The sequence below is a fragment of the Bactrocera dorsalis genome, chromosome 4, assembly GCF_023373825.1.
Source record: "Bactrocera dorsalis isolate Fly_Bdor chromosome 4, ASM2337382v1, whole genome shotgun sequence".
Lineage (NCBI taxonomy): Eukaryota > Metazoa > Arthropoda > Insecta > Diptera > Tephritidae > Bactrocera > Bactrocera dorsalis.
In genome coordinates, this window is record NC_064306.1 from 23,084,833 (window position 1) to 23,101,810 (window position 16,978).

The following is a 16,978-nucleotide window of genomic DNA, read 5'->3' on the forward strand; positions in this document are numbered from 1 at the left end:
AAGACATAGTGTACAATCGTCTGGCCGGTAAAACCTAAGGCTTTATGCTAATGACTATCAGGTGGTTGTACGATGGCATGGGCTTTTTCGCAGATTTCAGTATCCCGACGGCAGTAGTAGAGATCATACCACTCCTCCAAACATTCCATACCTATGGAACGTATTCCGATAACTGCTCCTCAAGGAGGAGAGAGTGGTAAGGAAAAAGTATCGTCAACAGAAAACGTTGCTAATGAGTGGTTACAAACTCATTAAGTTGAAAAATGCAATCAACCTCCTGAGAGACAAAATTCGGTTTCTTTTGGCATTTTACACAGTGGAAGCGTATGTTTACGATGGACATAGCCTCTTGCGCAAATTGCCGGGTTTGCGACATGGAGCCGGGAACCTGATGATAGACCCCAAGGTAGTCTGTAGGCGCACGACAAGGGCATTAATCAAATAGGGTTTCCATCAATTCAATAGCACTCAGTGATTCGATATGACAGAGGAGAGGGTACAATAGACCTTAGGTCGCGGCGCAAACCTCAATTTATTTCTTCTCTACTTTTAAAAGCTGAATATTATTTTTTTATGATTTTTCATTCAACCAAAAACAAACACGAAACTGGAAACAATAACTGTAATATTGAAAATTAACTATAAAATTGAAAATATGTACATAAGTACAGCTTCATTGTACTGTATAATATCAATCCCTCTTCGTAATACAACGGCCTCTGATAAATCGCAATTCAAGACTCGCACGCTTTAGCTTTTGTTGGCCGTTAAAGGTGAAAAGTAGGCGGCAATGTAGACTAAACAAACAATAATACGACAAATTGGCGGAAACACCTACTCATCGACTGACAATTGTATGACGGATCGGAGCTTGAATAGAAACCCACTGAGCACAATTAGGAAGCTCTATGGAGTGCGCCTGTGGTGCTTTCACATTCCGCATACACATAGGTATGTTTCTCTATTATGGTATGAGATATGTATATAGGTATGTATGTATGTGTAATTCCTAAAGAGAGTTTATTCATGTAGCTATTCATGAACTTTGGTTTAGGGTATATTTGTGTACATGCATAACTTAAATACATATGTACTTATTTTTATGTAGACATGTCTCCGTCGCGTTTTGTTGCATTCAGCTGGCCAACAGAGGACCGAGAAAACAACGACATGGTGAAGCAACAGCACGTGTCGGCACACTTTTTGACTGCTGACATTTTCACTTGACGACAAACCGCGTTTTAATTTCTTCTTTCATTTACAATCTCACTCACAATGATGCAGAGTGCCAACACGTGCCCTTATTAACTAATATTTACAAAATATTATTTTGTTCTCAAATCACGTGAAGGATGCGTTAAATTAACTTGAACTTTGCACGTTTATTCAATTTAAGAGAAAATATTTGCACTTTTTATGTTTCCGATTTTGCCGATAAGGCAAACACTCAACTGAACATATTAGGGGTATTCAGACCGAACTTGTTAATCTGGTAGTTCGTTAGTTGATATTTCGTTAAAACACTTAGCTCTGAAAATATTTTTTGCTGTACATTAGTAGTGGGTGTAAGTTATATTTCAAAACAGCTGATTCAATTATAATAAATACTTACTTTTGAAAAATTTGTCAGAAACTAATTTGTAGTAGACAGAAAATGTATTTTTTTGCAATGAATTCAGCTAACTTTTGAGGCAACAACGCAAACAAAACAGCTGAGTGATGTTACCCAGTAACGAAAAAACTATCGTGCTTGCCAGTCTGGTACTTCGTTACTCGGTAAAACGATAATCCGTTAACTATCGAGTAACGACTAACGAATTAACAAAGCTGGTCTGAATACCCCTATTGAATTAAGAATACCTAAGTCTCAGCTCAATACTATTAGAAGGCTTGAACTCATCTCTTCATCATGATCATTTATATAAGTATACCATGTATAACCCTATATCTATATCGATTAGTTTTAATTGATATAAAGAACCGTTAGGTGAACAGAACTATTATATCCCGTAGCAATATGGTATGTTGCAAGATTATAAAAACCGCTGATGAGCCGTTACTTTACCTCTCGTCCGAATAACACTCTCCCTCACTTTTTGATCTTAGCAAATTTATTCTTTCATTAAAACAGGAATAATGCCAATCACAAATCCAAAAGATCAAAAAAGGCTTTGATCGGTCCATAATCCACGCCAAATTTTGTGAAGGTATTCTTTATCGTCACATGTACATATATACATATTTACTTTATGGGGTCACTGATGTTTCCTATTGGGTGTTACAAACATTTGAAACAACAAAACTTCTGTCACTTTGAATTGTCCGTAATTTAATTCAGTAAAGCCTTATAGCTGATACGAGATATCTCCTGAGAACGCCACGTATATGAACATTCAACACCGTTTCTACCGTCCGTAACCTGGGATACATATACGCAAAAATTGGATTTTTCATCTAGAAACGGTCATCTGATTTTTGTCTTACAACGCAGGGTTTTCAATCTCCATATTCTGTAGTAATCAAAAAATAAACTTGAATATATTTGAAATATTCTCAAGCTAACTCAAAATCACTGTCGAATAAAATTATTTGTAAATAGATTGACTAGTTTTAATAGTTGGATTTTAGTTTTCAAAATCTATCACTGAAAAGTTAAATGTGTGCCAGCCACGTATACGAATTGGACAATGGCAAAATTTCCCGAATATCGACAAAAGAGAACAGCTAATTTTAACGTGGTCATTATAGGCATAACTTTTAAAAAACTTGATTTGATTTGCACGGTAAGTACGGAAGTGCGGCATGTCTGTCACTAACTACAGAACCCTAAACCTGATACGATACGAAATTTTTCTATCTGTATAGTTATCATGTAGCTTTTGATTAATTGTATCCCATAAAAATCGATTAGGAATTGAGATTGGAATGAACTAATCTGTGTATATAATCTCTATTGTTTACCATATTCTAATGGTAATGATACATATACATATAAAACAAGCGTATAAGCGCATATTTTACAATCTGTCAAAACAAGTAAAGAAGGGCAAAATTCGAATTTGACCGATACATTTCATATTCTTGCAACTTACCAGGATTAAAGTCATATGGTTTATAAGTTATATGGGGTCTAGGGCAAGTTTTTATCAATTTTTGGCGCAAAGATGTACCTTTAATAGAATTTTATTAAAATAACTCACACATTTGCCGATATATGCGGTATAAAGCCAACTAGAAGCTGGAAAATCTCTCTATGATATGGAGGTAATCTTTTTTCAACAATTTTTTTTTTGCATTTTCTGTTCCCTGATACCCTTAGAATTAATGTAGAAACCCACTTTACCATTGAAAGGTTTCGAAAAAGGACCAAAAATAATAATACCGCTCGACGTTTGGAGCGCTCGGAGTGCACACCTCAAACTTCAAACGCGTTTTGCTCAAAACACACTCTTTTGAACTGGCGGATATGATTCCGGTCGAACCACTCAGCCGATTTGTTTAATTTTTTTTTAAATGTTCACAAAACGCCTGGCTATCGTCCCTACTAGATTCATAATTTTTTTATAATTTATTGACAATGTTATGACAAAATTTATGTAAAAAACATGAGGAAAAATTAAAAAAAAAACTTTAATTACTTTTTTATTTATCAACATTTTTTCATGATTCTAGTAGGAACGATAACCAGGCGTTTTGTGAACATTAAAAAAAAAAAAATTAAACAAATCGGTTGACGTACTTTTCACGTACTTTTTAAGAATAAATTGGGTTTTTGTGTTTCAGATGATCCAAACAAGAGAAATCGTGTCCGTTAGTGAAAAATCGCATCTCATTCATCCAGCTATTTCTCCGACAGATTTCATCAAAAAATTCCGAAAAAATTTGTTTATGCACTCCACGATATACCTCATGAAATGTGAAAAAGGTTCTATTGTAGAATAAAAATTTGTATAAAAAAAATGTCAAAAAAACAGGCCAGATTACCCAATTCAACCCAGTTTTGACATAAAGGAATACTATTATTAGAAAAGGACTCTCTCCGAATTTCTATAATATATCTCAGATATTAACCGATATTTTCGATATGAAGTTCGCATATCCGGTATCTGAGGACTTGAATAGTTTTAGTCCGAATTAGAAAATTTCGGGTAATAAAATGGACTACTTTAAGCGCACTATTAGGACTATCCTAATATACTTGTATTTATTGGTGGTTGATTTGCATTTTGGGAAGTGAAATAATACGATGGAATTTAAAATTGTGCTTCAAGTGGGAAGTAGACTTACAACCAAGCCAAATCCGATTTCGCTCATTTTCGCACTGGAAACAAGGACATTATATACAAAATTTGGTCAATATCGGACGAGTAGGTCCTAAGATATGGCTTTTCATCGAAATGTAGGCGATATCACGCCCATTGTCAAATTTGATGCCGGCTCTAATAAAGCGTTCTTATACATACTAACTCGGGTGTAGCATTTAATGCATCGGGAGTATTTATTTATTGATTTATCGTGCATTTAGTAGCTTTTAACGGAACCGTTATATGGAAAGTACGTGGGGTTATCACCGAATTTAATCTAATTTAAAGTTTCGTTTGGAATGCTCAACTTATTTGTCCTGAGCGAATTTGTATATTGTACCTTAAGTGGCTTAGGGGATGTTAACTAAAGCTCTTAGAGGGCGGGCCAGGCCCATTTTTTCAAAACGTTTAGCACCTTGCATATTACAATTTTATATCTTAATTTAGTGCTTAGTTATAGCAATTTAAAGGTTTCCGTTTAAAGGCGTTTTATGGACGTGGCAGTGATCCGATTACCGAAGAGGTTAAATTGAGTTGATGGGGAAAACGTCAACCAGAGCATCGGAATTTATTGTATTCGGAAAGTTTCGACCAAAGTATAGAGCAATTCCATTCTAATTCGGAGCTAAATCACATTCATTCACATTTTGACCTATCTGAATGGTTTAAAGTCAGGTGGAAGGACGGAAATCTTGAATACTGAATGACATATTATACTAAATATCTCTCCATAAGAAGATTATTAGAAGAACGAAAATGATTATCTACTATATACAGTGATGAACTAAAGTATTGGCACAGCAAGATACCTTGAATTTAGCACTGTTTTTTACCACTTATAAAATAAGTTTTGAACACCAAAAAAAAGTCCTTAGTTAGGACGAGCAATTATCAATTATATTTGCTTTAATTCATTTATTTATCTCTTATATTTATTTAATAGTAATTATAAAAGCAAAAACGTGCTAATTATAGCGAAACAAAAGTATTGGCACACCCTATAAAATCAGACAATTTCGGGTAATTTTTATTAATTATGGCAACTCGTTTTTAAAGTACCGTTATTTATACATAAGCAAATGTGCTTTTGTAAAGAATCAAACTTCAAAACTCAGTGTGCCTTTATTTAATAGTTAAATTTGCTTAAATTTTATTAAAATGGGGAGTAAAAAATGTGAAACCAACGAATCTCAGCGGAAAATAATATTATATTTGCATAATCAGGGTAAATCATACGCCAAGATTGGCGAAATGATGGACAGAAGCCGATATACCATACGCAGTATTATTCAACGTTTTAGAGATACTGCATCTTTACAAAGCGAAAAACGAACAGGCAGACCTAAGGCTTTAAGTGATCACGAACGAAGTCAAATAGTCAGGAAGGTAAAAAAGAACCCCAGAATATCATCCACACAAATCGCTGCGGAAGTTAAAGAAGAGATGGGAAAAGATATTCATCCAATAACGGTCCGGAGGGCACTGCATGAAGCTAATTACAGTTCTCGCGTAGCTACTAGCTAGACGTAAACCTCTCATTTCGAAAGCGAACCAAACGATGCGTTTAGCTTATGCGAAGGAGTACATAAGCAAGTCAAGGGACTTTTGGGACAGTGTACTCTTCTCAGATGAGAGTAAGTTCAATATATTTCAATCTCAATCTTCAATTTCAATTGCAGATTGAAATTTGTTACGAAGCCACGAAGAGGTCGCCCTAATATCGGTTGGTGTTCCTTTTGCCAACAAAGTATGGCAGCCCAAGGCAAGGCAAGGCAAGAAGTACTCCCTGGATGCGGTGACATACGTTCGGAATTATGGATCGCGGTCAATCAGCAAGTGATCGTCACGATGTCACAGCACGACTTTTCAAACAACAGTTACGATGTTTGATTGACTTTATCTTGAAGCAACGTATATGTGGTGCTGTTGGATGAGATGTACTTTGTTAAGTGGCAAAATAGAGGTTTTCCGCACGCACACATTCTTCTTTGGATGATGGTTACACCAGATCAAATTGATGAAATCATTTCTGCGGAAATTCCTGATGTAGAGAAAGATCCAGTATTATAGGAAGTGGTGGAAACCAATATGGTTCATGGACCCTGCGGACACTACAATCCTTTTTCGGTTTGTATGTCTGACAATAAATGCACTAAACACTATCCACGTGCTTTTCTTTCGGAAACACAAACTAGAAATGGTGGATATCAACTCTATCGGCGTCGCTCACCAGATAACAGAACATTCAGCATTCAACTTAGAAGAGTGAATATCGAAGTTGACAACACATGGATCGTACTATATTTAGCATTATTGTCTAATTCACATTCAAAACTCATATCAGTGTTTATTATTGCAGTTTGGTGAAATCGATAAAATACGTTTGTAAGTACGTCACCAAAGGAAGAAACATGGCGATTATTGGTCTTGAACGATACGGTCGATACGTGAGCTGCAATAAAGCGCTTTGTAGGATAATTACTTTTGCAATTCATGAACGTTTTCCGACTATTGTGCGATTCGCAGTTAACTTCGATAATGAGCAAAGCGTGTATTTCAACCCAGGGAATACAGTACAGCCAGTGGAAACTCCGCCAGCAACAAAATTAACATTGACGAGTTTTTTCTCAACTGTCGTCAGTGATCCGTTTGTGATAATATTGCTTTATTCGGAAATACATTGATATTATACAAGGAATGCATCGTCAAAGAAATAGTTACGCAGAAAGCAAGGCCAACCAGTAGATTGACATCCAGGTGTCTTATAAACTAATGCATTAGTACGAATTTACACAATTCACCCGAAAAACGACGATTGTTTCTATCTTCGGTTGCTATCGATTAATGTACGCGGTTCAACTTTATTTGATTCATTGCTTATTGTGAATGGTTCGATATGTGCAAGTTGGAGAAGTAAGCAGCAATTCCAATTGCTGGAACACGTTAATCATTGGAATGAAAATGAAGTTCGCACACTTTTCGATACAAACATCGACATTGCCAAAGACATTTTACATCGTCTTCGCTAAAAATTGGAAATGGTACAATTTCGGTTGATACTTCCGGTGGTTCGATATCAATTCCATCTTCCCTTTATCAATTCACGAAGGATGAACTCATCACAAATGTTCGAACATTGGCCAAATTATCGTAACTACAATTCCTTAAGTGCACGCACAATGTTAGCTGCCAAAAATACCGATTTTGTTGACTTAAACTGGAAGATTCAAAGTCAAATTCCAGGAGACTTGCGCTAATGGTATTGCTAAATTCTTTGGACAGGCTTGGTATGCCACCGCATCATTTGCGTCTCAAAGTAGGATCCGTCGTTATTATGTTTTGCAATCTTTATGCGCCGAATACAAGGGGGAGAATGCTTGATTCTACGAATACCTTTGAGTTCTAACGATTTTCCATTTCAGTTTCAAATGTTTATAAAGCTGCGTTACATTAAAAAAAAATGAAATGATAAATTTAACTTTCTTTTCATTTCAAAATATATATGTAATTTCACGCAGGACAACGGCTGCGGGGTCAGCTAGTACATATGTATGTATATAAATATGGGAGTTGAAGGTAGATCTACCACGTTCTACCATATACTAATAAAATGCTTCCTGTCAGCCGAATGTTCGTAAATTCTGATTTGACAAGGATACAATTGTTAAAAAACTCTTTCTCATTTTCCTTGGATAACTCACATATTAGCCGATATATGAGGTACAAAGTCCCCCGGAAGCTCGATTGTATATTAGATATATGGGAATACAATCCATTCTTTACATAAGAGTATATTATAATCAATGAAAAAATTTTCGACAAAAAGGCTATATTATGCACTTGGGTTCACATAGTCGGTATGTGAGGGCTTGAACAGATATGGTCAGGTTTTGAAGTTTTTTTTTTTAGTTTTATTCGAATGTGTTCATTAAAGCTTGATTTATCTACCGGAAAGTGAAAGAATCACATGGAATTAAAAATTGTATTATAAAGGAATTAGTCCAATTTTAATACTGTAACAGAATTATGTCAGTATACAGGGTTTATCCGGAAAATATTAGGACTCAGTCGATTTAAAAAATTGTATTGAACCAATCGTTACTATTCCTTAAAAACTTTTAAAATAGGCCCCTTCTGCGTCGATGCAGGGTTGCCAAGACGATTTCCAAGCATTGAAGGCGTCACGGAAGGTATTCTCCGGAATAGCCTTGAGAGACTTGGCGTTGACGGTTTTTCTAAGAGGAACAAATGCATGATCCTTTGAGGTCAAAAAAGACAATGAGCATTGTTTTCCCTTTGGATATGCTCATTCTTCCCTTTTTTTGGGCGAGGAATCGCCCGGCTCTCCAAAAATGCTTGGTGTCACCAATACACACTAATTCTTGCCAAAGCAACATATGGGTAAGCCTGCTTGATCATATCAAACGTCTCTATCGCAGATTTACCGAGTTTCACACAAAATTTAATCGCGGACCTCTACTCTAACGAACGCTGCATTTTCGGCTTGCACCACTCACAGAAACACGTACCGCGAAAATGTTTGTCCTGGTTCTCTAGGTGCTCGGAGACAATTGATCAGCCCAGTGGCGTAGCTACAACATCGGGCGCCCGGGGCCAAGGATATTCTGCCGCCCCCCTTTATCTACCTACCTACAAGTTTCATGAGGTGGTTCGAACAAAAGTGAATTATTACAAAATTCCTTCGATAATAAATATATACATAAAATCTAGGAACTAGAAGCCACACAAATTCTGAAGTTCCAAAATTCTTACAATACGGTATTTGAGGAAATTGATAGTAAATTTACAAGACATCTTATTAAAAGCCATAGAAAAAACCCATTTTCGCCCTATATCTTGTACACTTTTGACACAATTTGCAGGAATTTTTGCCCGAATTGGAGTTTTTAAATACCATTTTTGAAAATTTGGAGAAATAAAAGTATTTGTTACATTCAAAGCATAGGGTAACTGTGAGAGTGACACGTCGCGACGACAGAGTAAAAATAAAGATACTGTTGCGATCAAAGCTAGAAAAGTGCATCTTTAAGTTCTATCACTATTTTTAAGAAAGATATAAGCCAAAAGATATAAGACAAATTCAAAGACTGAAGAGTATTCGAGTAAAAATTAATATTTTTCATTGTTATTCAGATTATTACATTGTGAGTGTACAAAAATGTATCTTTTATAATAAATTTTGTAAAAAAATTTGTTGAAGTATTTTTCTGAATATTAAAAAACAGCGAAGATCGTTTTGCCGCCCCCAAGACGTTGCGCCCGGGGCGACGACCCCCTTCGCCCCTCCTCCCCCCTAGCTAGCCACTGAATCAGCCGCTCGTGCGTTATCTAGGAACGCTCTCTACCGAATCGTGCGCGCACGCTCCGAAGAACAGTCGCGAAGGAAAAAAATCAGTCCTATTACTTTCCGGACAAACCCTGTAATGTTACGAATTTAATTATCATTGCTTTCTCTTGAGAAGTTTAGATGATAAGTGCAGCAAACCTTTTAGAGGGCGGGTCCATGATGAACCGGAAAATTTAATTTTGATGATACACTGCTATACAAAAAGTATTCAATAATAATGGAACTTACCGCAACCAGAACTGAAGACAACCGCCCATCTTGTAGTAGTAACGAACGCAGCTTACCTAATATTCTCAGTGAAAAATCGCAACCATTACCTTTCAATGATACTCATGGTGGACATCTGTACAAATGGCAAATATTCGCCACTTAATATTGGGGGGGTTGGCAAACACATTTATTACCTTCCAAATTAAATATGAATGGGAAGTAACATCAAAGAGAATATCTTGTAGGGACATTTATGTGCACACAATCATTCATACTATGTAATATGCAGTGATACGTCCATCAAACAGTTGGCGGTTGGTGGAGTTGAGAGGTTCTCGTTCAATTGGCAATTTACTCGTATGTTCACATGAATTATCGAAAATCAGTTATCACGAATAAACATTTGTCGGTGTATATTAAATATAGACGGGCTGGATAACGGGATCTATGTGGATTAAAGGCTTTTAATCAGTAACAACATGTTGCTCAGAGTGAATATTTTTTTAGAGTAAAACTTCTTGATTGGTTGGGTATTCTCGCAATAATAAAATTTGCATATTTAAAATTGTTGCAAACCAGATGTTGCCTTTGTCTTTAAGAGAGCGCGATCAACTGACTTCATACGTACACATACTTGTATAAGTCGAGCAGAGCAGAAAACTAAAGCACTTCAGTAGACATAAGAGTAAAACAGGGCTATAGATATCATGGATGATAGAAACATATTTTATGGACCTGGCTTAGATGATTAAGCGTGAGATAAGCCAAAAACGAGAAAAATTTAAATTCCGAAAAATACTGCCCGCATAACCAGGCGAAAACATTCTCATAACTCACAAAAGATTTGCCAAATTGAAAAATCAGCAACAACTAAGGAAGAGCTAAGTTCGGTTCTAACAGAATGTCACAATTTGCTTTCAAAACCGCAGAAATACTTTCAGGTTAAAAGTGTATATTAAAATATGTTGAAGGGATTAAAATCATATTTAGCATTTGTCATACACAGCAACATAGACTCACTTGGTTCCATTACTATATTTTGCTTCGTCTCTGCGATGTTTGTGAACGTAACTAATTCTAATGAGGTTCATATATACATATATATGTGTGGTATTAACTCATTCCAGAGGGACTAAATGTAGTATACTCGTATTAGGTATATGAGAGAAAAGGCAATCAAAGAATGGGAAATTATTATATTAGTGATATGAGCGCTAAATCATATATTTTGACTAATACGAATGCATAAACGGTAAGTCGAAATTTCTGAAATCGATACATTGGGTATATAGGGGCTAGGAGAAAATCTGAACTGACTGCGTTAACTGTTGCCATTACTCGAGTATACTCGAAAAAATATTTCCAACATTCTTCAATTTTATAAAGATAACTTACACTCCGGCTGACATATTTGACTTAAAATTGCTTGAATAACCAAAATCATTATATGTAACGCATAGAAGCAGAGGTAATTCGTGAACCAATTTCATACATTTTCAGCATTCGCATATTTTGTAGTATATCCTGTATTATACATTCATTTAATTTGTATCTTGCTTATTGATCGATATATGGTATGTGTAAAGCCAACCCTAGGACATAGAAGCATTTTCCTTCAAAATTTATTTTTTTAGTACCTAATACCATGTTCAGACCGACACTTAATCACACGATTTCGGCTGTTGAATGGATTATCCCACTAATCTTTAAAATTTATCAAGATTTCGCCATACAAAAATGACAGTTCCAAATCACTTCATTGAAATGATTTGAAACTGATCCACGCAAAATCTCTCTGTGCGACTCTGATTTTGCGCCAGCATTGGAAATCTGTTACATTATTACAGCTGATTAGACACTACAAAGGGGATCTAATTTCACCTGAAATCGACTTAACAAATAAAAAAATGGATCCACTATTGCTATTATATGGAAAATATTTGAAAAAAAGACGGCTTTTAATTCAAAATACTACGAGGGCTGCTGTATATATTTCTGGCCTAATAATGAAAATAGGAATATTTATCAACCAAAATGGTTTTATTGTTTTTCAAAATATTCTCCATCCAAGATTTATACACTTTTGCATGCGCTCAAACCAATTTTCGAAGCACTTTTTCCACTCCGATTGAGACACCTCCAAAACATGGGTTTTGAATGCTTCAACAGCATCTTATGGTGACGAAAATCGCTGACCACGCATTATTTTCTTGATGTGTGGGAATAAAAAGAAGTCATTGGGCGCCAAGTCAGGGCTGTACGGCGGATGACCCATCAATTCGACGTTTTGGCCGGTCAAAAAGGCGCTGTTTTGAATCGATGTGTGAGAGCTCGCATTGTCATGGTGCACAATGATTCGACTTCACTTGTTCGCTTTTCGAATTTCTCCGAAGACTTCAGGCAAACAAATGGTGGTGTACCACTCAGAATTGACCGTCCTACGTTGCTCAAGCGGAACAGTCGCCACATGACCAGTTTTTCCGAAGAAACAGGCGACCATTTGCTTCGAAGTGCTTCTTCCACGAACAACTTTCGTTGGATTTGGCTCGTCTTGGAAGACCCGCACGGTCGATTGCTGTTTTGTTTCGGGCTCATACGCATAGATCCATGATTCGTCACCTGTGACGATCTTATAAACGTCTTTTGAAGCACCGCGATCGTATTTTTTCAGCATTTCTTTACACCAATCCACACGAGCCTTTTTTTGAGCGATTGCCAAATTGTGCGGCATCCAACGAGAACAAACCTTTTTTACGGCCAGGTGTTCATGCAATATCGAATGTATGCTGGTGGGAGAAATGCATAGGCATGCCTCTATCTGAAGGTATGTTACATAACGGTCTTGCATTATCAGTTCACGTACGGCATCGATGTTTTCTGGCACAACGGCTGTTTTTGGACGACCTTCACGGAATTCGTCTTTGAGCGAGCGTCGGCCACGATTGAATTCGTTGTAACAGTTTTTCACAGTGCTATAGGATGGTGCTTCATAGCCATACAAAGATTTTAGTTCATCGATGCACTCTTGTCGTGATAATCCACGTCGAAAATTGTGAAAAATGATCGCACGAAAATGCTCACGAGTTAATTCCATTTTTTGGCTGAGATGCATTTTTTAATTACCTGTAAATAAAACAATTCACGATTAAATTACAAACCGTTCTGAGTGATGTTATGCTAAAAAATGTCAAACTTTCCAATGGAAATGTCAGATTGCACCTGGCAACACTTAGTGTTGCCTAGGCCAGAAATATATATAGCAGCCCTCGCATATGACAATCTTTTCTTTTGATAAATATTAAGCGATGTGACTTCATGAATGACAATAACAGCTGTTTTTTGATCTTTCTAGCGGCAGTGAGAACACTGTTGGGTTATGAAATGCTTAAATGTAATCTAATCTTTTAAATTTTCGGTCTGAACATGGTATAAGTAACCGTACTACAACAAACCGATTAAATGATTGACTTCAGCCCGCTATATTGACACACTAGTAGTCGGTACGATCACAACACGTGCGGAATGGGATAGATATACCGAGAGTTCAAGAGGGAGGCGAGACGCATTTGCAGAAAGAAAAAGAAAAAGGCCGAAATGCGTGAGTATGAAGAGCTTGATAAGCTCGCCGACAAGGGTAATGCTCTACGAAAAAATTCGGCGGCTTACAGAAGGTTCCAAGACCGGAGCATACTCTTGGAGAACCCCCAAAGGTGATCTAGTCACCAATGCCCAGAGCATACTTAAATTAAGGAGGGAACACTTCTCCAGCCTGCTGAATGACAGTGAACGTATAACGCCAGGAGAAGGCGAACCCGATTCCCCAATCGATGACGATGGAGCAGACGTTCCATTGCCCGACCATGAAGAAGTTCGCATAGCAATTACCCGCCTGAAGAACAACAAAGCGGCGGTGGCCAATGGATTGCCGGGCGAGCTATTCAAACACGGCGGCGAAGAACTGATAAGCAGCATGCAACAGCTTCTTTCTAAAGTATGGTCGGACGAAAGCATGCCCAACGATTGAATTTAAGTGTGCTATGCCCAATCCTTAAAAAAGGAGATCCCACAATCTGCGCCGTGGGATAAGCCTCCTCAACATCGCATATAAAGTTCTATCGAACCTTATTGTGTGAAAAATTAAAGCCCACCGTTTACAAACTGATTGGACCTTGTCAGTGCGGCTTTAGGCCCGGAAAATCAACAAATGACCAGATATTCATCATGCTCCAAATCTTGGGAAAGAGCCGTGAAAGGAGAATCGACACACACCACCTCTTCGTCGATTTCAAAACTGCTTTCGACAGCATGAAAAGGAACTGCCTTTATGCCGCGAAGTCTGAATTTGGTATCACCGAAAAACTAATACGGCTATGTAAACTGACGTTAAGCAGCACCAAAAGCTCCGTCAGAATCAGGAAGGACCTCTTCGAGCCGTTCGATACCAGACGAGGTTTCAGACAAGGCAACTCCCTATCGTGATATTGATACCCTCAACAGCCGCGCCGTTAGTTCTGCTTTCTCCAGATTGGACAAGGAAACAAGGCAGTGAACGAGGGCAAGACGAAATATCTCCTGTCATCAAACAAACAGTCGTCGCACTCGCGACTTGGCTCTCACGTCACTGTTGACAGTCATAACTTTGAAGTTGTAGATAATTTCGTCTATTTAGGAACCAGCATTAACACCACCAACAATGTCAGCCTGGAAATCCAACGCAGGATAACTCTTGCCAACAGATGCTACTTTGGACTGAGTAGGCAATTGAGAAGCAAAGTCCTCCCTCGACGAACAAAAACCAAACTCTATAAGTCACTCATAATTCCCGTCCTGCTATATGGTGCGGAGGCCTGGACGATGACAACAACTGTTGAGTCGTCGTTTCGAGTTTTCGAGAGAAAAGTTCTGCGAAAGATTTATTGTCCTTGCGCCTTGGCCACAGCGAATATCGCATTCGATGGAACGATGAGCTATATGAGAAATACGATGAACTTGACATAGTTGAGAGCGAATTAAAAGACAGCGGCTACGCTGGCTAGGTCATGTTGTCCGGATGGATGAAAACACTCCAGCTCTGAAAGTATTCGACGCAGTACCCGCCGGGGAAAGCAGAGGAAGAGGAAGACCTCCACTTCGTTGGAAGGACCAAGTGGAGAAGGACTTGGCTTCGCTTGGAATATCAAATTGGCGCCACGTAGCGAAAAGAAGAAACGACTGGCGCGCTGTTGTTAACTCGGCTTTAATCACGTAAGCAATATTTTCGAACATTCACTTGGCCTTGATTGGTGATTGTACGAGTATGTAAGGTACCTTAATGAAACCCATTTTTTTGACTATGTAGCATATTAGTAGTATGTGGAATGTGCAAAAATATAAATACTTACTTGTTTTATTTGAATATATTGCAATATATATTTAATCATCTATTTATATTCATTTTCATTCATAAAATCTCTTTAAATCATTTTGTCCGGTTTTTGAGACCAAATTCTCCTATGTGCGTAGGTTGGAAATTTGTACATTTGGGAGCTAGAAGTAGTATTGATTCGCGTATATCAATTTTTGGCATCAAGACGTAAAAAGTACATATCCGAGTTTCATTAAGAAATCTGAATATGTTGGTGTTTGAAAATCTTTACGAAACGAAAGGAAACGATTCTTTTAGACCAAGTATCTTCTGGGTAGCTTAAGAATATCCGTTTGAAGGCGAACTAAAATGAGAAGGCGAAACATCCCCTACAAAGGGTTGTGCACTTGGTTTTACCCGATACGTAAAAATCACTACCAATGAAGAAATAACAACTAGCCTTGGATGAGAGATCCACTTTTGATGACGACCATGGCAAATGCAATAAGGATAATGATTTAAGGGCATGCACCTGGAATGGCAAGTCCCTTAATTGGGAAGGTACCGCTGGTTGATGCCCTCGTTAGAGTGAAGCCTGACATAACCGCCTTCCAGGAAATGCGATGAGCGGGACAAGGACTGAGGTGAGAAGTCCTTGTGGCATTACCACAGTGGCCATATAAAGGAGCGCAAGTTCGGTGTGGGATTCGTGGTGGGAGAGAGGCTCCGTCACCCAGTACTGTCATTCACCCCGGTGGATGAACGTCTAGCTACAATCCGCATCAAAGCGAGATTCTTCAACATATCGATGATTTTCGCCCACGCCCCGATAGATAGATAGATAATTAAATGAGGATTACACCGCGACCTAGGGTCTATTATGCCTTCCCCTTACTCAAAACGTCTCAACTAGCCCCAGCAAAATGACGAGTTTAAATATACTGCTAAGTGTTATTGAGGCGATGTGGTCTCTATTTGGAAACTGTGGTGGGGCCAACCGCTATGAAAAGCTCCGGTCCTACCATGTTGGTGGATGCTGCAGAGAGGGCAAGCTCATCAGCCAGTTCATTCCCGGCTATACTTCTGTGACCTGGAACCCAAATAAGGTTCACATGGTTACATTCAGATAGACTATTCAGTCTTTCTATACACTCCTGCAACAATAGTGATTTTATATCGTACGAAGAGATCGCTTTGAGTGCCGCTTGACTATCGCTTAGTATGACTATACGTTCATTGCGATAGTTGCGTTGTAGGTTTAACTCTACGCATCGACTTATAGCAAATACCTCTGCTTGGAATATGCTCGGAAACCTACCCATAGGTATGGAGAGTTTTGCGCGTGGTCCTGCGACGTTTTCGAGCCGTCGGTGTACCACCTGATTGTACTGCCCCTAAGCAGTAGCTCGAGAGCTGAGTCGCTCCATTCGGCCTTACTGCTGAGGGTGATCTTAAACTTAAAACCTAGTGAAGTCCACTTTTTGGTAATGCTATCCCTTTAAATTACCTTTGCCAGTCCGCTATGCTGTTATTTGGAGCAGAGTGTGTTTGGCGACTTGACCAATTACTAGGTGTAGCGGGGTGAGTTCCAGCAAGACTTCAAGTGCATACAGACGCATGCGAGTTTCTGCAGCCTCGATAGTTATCCTGAAATTTCCCTTTGGCTACGATAACAATGTCGTTCGCATATCCTTGGCAGCGGTTTCCATTGTTAGTTTGCAACACAAGTACTTTGTCCAGGGCGAGGCTCTA